Raw genomic sequence first — 6126 nt, 5'->3', positions numbered from 1 at the left:
CAAAAGGTGAGGCTCACTGAGCCATTTAATCCTCTGCCTTTCAATTAACTCCACATGTGTTTATCGGCCAGGTTGACACAATGAACTAACTACCTCAGGTGGCATGGTTTATTCATTCATATAACCTTTGGGTGGTTCTCAGGTTTTTTGCTGTTGTGAATAATGCTGCAACGAACAAGGTTGTGCACATCTCTCCACATCAGAGCTCTTATTGCTCTGGGACACATGCCTAGTGGGACTGCTAGATCATGTATTACTATTTCCAACTTATTTTCCCCATACTGATTTCCCATTGTACAGCGCCCACCAGCAGTCTCTTCAGACCCTCAACAGCGTTTGTGGTTTTCTGATTTTTAACTTTGCCATCAATACTGAGGTGAGAAAATATTTTGTGATGCCTCTAGTTTTTGTCTCTCTGATTGGTAATGACCATGAGAATTTCTTATTGTGTTTGGCCACGAGAATGTCCTCTTTGATGAATAGGTCATGTATCCTCAGTCCACTCTTGAATTGGATTATTTATCTTTTTGTTATTGAGGTATTGACGTTTGTTGAGTTTATGTATTTTAGAGATTGGTCCTTTGCTGATATGTCACTGTCAATTTTTTCCCCCCAATATCAGAAACTTACAGGGGCAGTTCTCTCCTGTCCTGAAGGGTCGTTATGAGTCTACATTGACTCAGATAGAATTGAGTTTGGCATTTTGGAGATACTCTCTTTATTCTTTGGGTGAAATCTTTCCATGAACGTGTGATGTTTCGTTTCTAGGCCGTCCCAGTTATCTGCTTTGTATTTTGCTGTTTGTGCATTTTTAGGTATGTTTAATATCTGTTTATTTTAGGGCCCCTAAGTTTGCCCCTGTTTTTTCCTCTGATGATCCTTACAGTTTAAAGTTCACATTTAGGTATTTGATCTAACTTGAGTTCATTTTTTCACATGGTGAGATACGTGGATCCTACTTCATTTTTTCTTAAGCAGTCATGCCAGCATTATTGCTGAAGCGACATTTCCTGGTCTCAAAATGTACTATGCAGACATAGAAGTCAAAACAGCCTGGTATTGGTACAGTCACAAGCACATAGCCCAATGGAACAGAGTTAAGAAAGCAAACATAAATTCATGTGTTATGAATAAATGGTTTTTGAGAAAGGGCTGATTTTCTGGAAATGTGAGACCCCTCACTATCATCGAGTCAATTCTGACTCATAGCAATTCTATAGAACCAGGTAGAATTGCCCCTGTGGGTTTCCAGGAGTACAGAGCCTCCTCTCTTGCCCTGTTCCTTATTAGTGTTCTGCTTATCCAGGGTCTCTTTCTTTCATATATAAATTTGATTATTCATGTTTCTATCTCTTTAAAGAATGATGGGGAGGCTAGGTCAGGGTAGCAAGACCTGTAGATAACTTTGCATTGTAATGACAATTCCATAATGTTAAACCTTTCTATGCATGAGCATGTTGTTATTTTATTATGTAAGTCCTTTGGTTCCTTGTAGTAATATATTGTAGTTTTTTTGCGTGTAGGTATTTTATAACTCAAGTTAAGTTTATTCCTATGTGCTTCATCATTTGGGTGGCTATTATACACGTTAAAATACAATTTATATTTTTCTGCTGTTTGATCTTACATCAACAAATTATTTCACTGATGAAAAACCTGCAAACAAGAAATGCAGACAAAACCGGAAGAGAAGAAGCTAAAGTTGAAACGTTGTTAGCAGGTCTTGGAAATCCAAGAAGGCACTGCCCAGATCAGCTGGTATTCCACTAGCTAGCGGCTTTTTGTTGTTGTTGTTGAGCCAAGTCCTTGGTTACTGTGACAAGTGAGGTCAGGCAGTTGTCGTGAAGAGAGCACTGAGCTCCATGGCAGTCCTGAAAGTCCTCTGCTCGGATCTCCTGCGGACGGCTCCAGTTGCTGGCCTCTGAGTCCACCATGGCTTTCACGTGGAGACCTCACTTCCCGCAGGCATTCTCAGGCACAGTCCTGCCAAATGGGAGGCTACTCCAAGGATGGGAAGCGCAAGGGCTTCCCAACAGCCTGGTCAACACTTTCTTAGACAGTACCGCCATCGGAGAGTCTTCCCACCCGATCCTGCATCCTGTCTCTTTCACAGGTGTCCAGCCTTCGTTCCAGCCACATTCAGAGGATAAGTAGGAAAAGAGAGAGGAAACATCTTCCTAATGGCGGGATGTGCGCAGAGTATGCCTGCTGTCCAACTGGAAAGCAAAGTGGCTTGAGATGAGGACATAGGGAGATTCCTGAGCAGGGGCCAGGAGTCTGGCTCTTAGATCAGGAATCTAGATGATGAACCATGATGACGCAGGGCATAGAGGCATGTGGATTCCTCAGTGCTTTGACCTGGTTCTTTCCAGTTCAGTCATGACAAAGTGAAACTGATATGAATCCACATATTTAAAATGAAGGTGAGCTGGAAAGTTAACAGGAAAAATGACAGGTGAATGATCTGCTAAAAACGTAATTTCTTTGGAAGAAAACAAAGGCTGTGTGCCTGTCCCATAGCAACCACATCTCCTGAATGGCAGAGGCAGAAAGAACAATACCAAGATCAAAGGTGCTGGCATAGCAGGGCCCGGAAAGAAAGCTCATGCTGCGTCTTTCATCTGTCCCATTCACTGAGTGCTTCAACCCATAACTTCTCCCCTTCTAGTTCTTGTTCTGCTTTACCAATGTGTAAAAAATTCCATCTGTTTCAATTTCACTTCATTTGCCATGAGCCAACCTCTTCACAGCCCTTGTCATGAGCCAAGGGAAGCTTTCATTTTCTTCTCACACATTCATTGCCCCTCAGGAAGCATTTGTTCTGGAAGAAGCATTGGACAACTAAGCAGACAGGATGACTTAGACAGGTTGATATGTGCTGATGTCATTACCTAGAACCACCAGCTGCCACAGAACCAAAAGGTGAGCTACACAAATGGAGAAAATTTACGCATGAGCTTAAAAGCATGGACTCCCAGTGAGCAATGCTAATGTAGTTAGTGCTGCCTCTGAATATCCCACCTGCCGACAGCAGCGACCAAGGCAGAATCCGCAATTTTCTACCATTCATTCCAGAGCCCTCCTGACCACTTGTGGGTAAGCCGGTAGCTGTTCTTATGGCTTCGCTATTTCTCCATTCTATGAAAATAGATCCACATGGTCGGCTGCCCATGACCGCCAGCAGCACCTTAGGAGAAAGACCGGACTGTCTACTCTTGTAAACAGTCTCAGAAACCATGGGCTTACTGGCAGTAGGATGGCAGCAGGGAGATGGCAGTGATGAAAGCTTGGCTAGTAGAGGGCGGTGGAGAGGCAGTGCAAGAGGAGAGACAGTCCAATCAGGTTCTCCAACTCCAGGTTCTTGTAAAGCATAATGGCCAGCTGCAACCTGCAGCCAGAAACTCCCCCAGCACCTGCCCACGTGTATTGAGAAGCCTCTGGTGAAGGACCTATCCACCAACAGTTTCTTGAACACCAGGGGGCCGATTTCCAGCAAGTTCTGCCAACATAGCACTACAGCGACACCCCTGCCCTCCAGTAAGGCACCACCATACCTTCCCTGAAAGGCTGTGTGTTTGCCGCGGGTACAGGGCTTGCTTCTTTGGGTGCACCATGTCAATTCTATGAGGGTGATGGTTGCTCATTGCATCTGCTATCCCTGCATTCTTTAGGGTTCTTTTTACTTCCTCCTAGGCCGGCCCAACAAGATGTGGTAAGTGAAAGAGAAGAAGGTTCTGGACGGGTAATGTTTGGCCAAGATGGAGACCAAAGACAGTGCTGCACGTGGCTCACAATCAGCTTATGACAGCTAATAGTTAAAAACTTTAAGAATTTTTGGAGCTGGTTATTCAACACATACAGTATAAAATTTGTGATATAAACTTACAACCAAATAAATCTTATTAGAACAAGGTTAATAAATCTTAAAACCAATAAATTCCTAATTATTTAGTATGGTTTAATATGACCCATGCTGTTCTGGTTATTAACATCTATCTGCATGGTGGAAATGTTATATAATAGTACTATCCCAGCATCTTCTCCCAAATCTCTGCATTCAGTAACAGCTTGTTAGTAGTTGGAAATTGGTCACAGTGCAAGTGTTTACACCATAGGAACTGGTGAACTCTACATATTTGGGCTGTTTTTCCAAAAAACCAAGAGTTAAACATCTACTAAAACAGCACTGGCAGACAGGGATGCTTGTGAGGAGGAATGGCCAGAAAGAAGGCAGTCTATGGACTTGCAAGGTGGAGTTACAATACGGGAGAGGGAAACTCAACTTCTCACAGACTTTCATAGAGTTCACAAAGCAGGTAAGGCTTGAGAGAGGTCTCAAAAGAGGGGTAAGATCAGACAGAAGAGGGAAGAGAAAGGAAAGGGCACTGAAGGCTCCGCGAGGACTGTGAGAGTGGAAGGATTCTCAGCGAGTGTTTTGTGCAGATGTGTGGTATGAACAAACAATTGGATACACCATTGGGCAGTCAGTGTCTGTCTGTGCACCAAGCAGCACAGTCCTATGTATTCACCCAGCTAGCAACTCCCAAACGCCGGTGTCCATCTTTGTTTCAAACGTAGACGCAGAGGCAAAGCCCCACGGATTCTAATTCTTAGAACTGGAGTGGGCATTCGAAACCACATCCCAGCTACTTCGTGGCACATTGGGAAAAAGTGATCCCATGACTAAGGACATCACAGGAAAGGTGGAACCTTCGTGTGATTGGAAAGAAATGTGAGCCTACCCTCTTCTTGGATAGACAGCTCAGGAAAACGGCCAGGCTTCATTTTCTACCTCAGTGGGGGTCATGGAAAGGGCCATGGTGGTGCTCATGTCTTAAATGGTCTAAGGGATTCGCATTTAAAATAAATCATGTAGTGAATTTCTTATCAATAGCCTCCTAAATCCATCAAAATGCACACAATGAATGTGCTTGACAAGGTTCATCTGTGAGTTAAGGTGGATGCTGTTAGAAATATTTCGTGATCCGTGAGTCTTTTCTGGTTCAGGAGCGCTGGGAGTGTCGTGGGTCACTGCTGGGCTACTGCAACCAGAGTGGCAGTTGTGACCCACCAGCCACTTCTCTGGAGAAAGACGAAGGTTTCTGTTCCTGGATGGACCCCACAAGAGCAGTCTACTCTGCTTAGTAGGCGCACTATTGTCGGGCTGAAGCAAGAGTTGGCAGGGCAGGCACGTGGAAAGATGCCCGGGGCTGGGGAAAACATTTCAAGGACTTTGTGAGAGGCCAGGCCTCCCCCTCCCCTTCGGTGACCTTCCAAGGCCAGATGCAGGAGGCTGACCATTACAGATAACATTGTAGCTTCATCCCGGCCTTTCAGACAGCCAAGCCCCATTGGAAAATTCCCCTGCTACTCCCTTCCTCAGACACCATCAATAGAACTCTTCTCCTCTCGCCCAGACAGTGCGACTTTGCAGGCCCCAGCTGAGGACCGTGAACCTCGCCAGGGAGCCAAGGATGCTCCCGCCCCTGTCTTCAGATGCCTTTCCCTCTCTGTCCCCAATCAGGGACCCATGAACCTGTCCCAGGTTTCTGAAATAAACCTCTGAAACTGCTTCTGCCTTTTCCTTCTTTCTTTCTTCCTTCACCAAACCTGCCTTACAAGTAGAAGCCAGAATCCACTAGGTGTCAGTCAGTTTGAACTGAGTGTTTTCAGAGCTCCAATGGATGTCAGTTAGGAAGACCCTGCCTTGTTGAAGAGCTAATCCATGAAAGTTGTGTCAAAGTATCAAGTGGTTGAGATATAGTCTATCAATGAGGTCTGTATGACGTTAATCCCTTTTGCGATGTATTGCAAATTCCTTCACCTGGTGGTATATAATATAACCAACTGTTGTTAAACATTACAATTGAAAGCAACTCTGACCTCCTAGCAACCAGAGATTTTATGCTTGGTAAAGTGTATACATTGAAATGAGTTGGTCTCAGTGATAAAGAAAGGAAAATATGTGCTTCATCACAACTGGGAAGAAGAAATCAACCGAACAATTTCTTAATGGATTAAGACCAAAATATGGATTGATGTAATCTGCTAATGGTATTTCTTAAACAAAAGTAATTCCCTGGAAGAATCATTTGAAGGCAGAATCCAACCCTAATAAATTTGTAT

Source organism: Tenrec ecaudatus, chromosome 13, assembly GCF_050624435.1.
Source record: "Tenrec ecaudatus isolate mTenEca1 chromosome 13, mTenEca1.hap1, whole genome shotgun sequence".
NCBI classification, from domain to species: Eukaryota; Metazoa; Chordata; class Mammalia; order Afrosoricida; family Tenrecidae; genus Tenrec; species Tenrec ecaudatus.
This window is presented reverse-complemented; position numbering follows the sequence as displayed.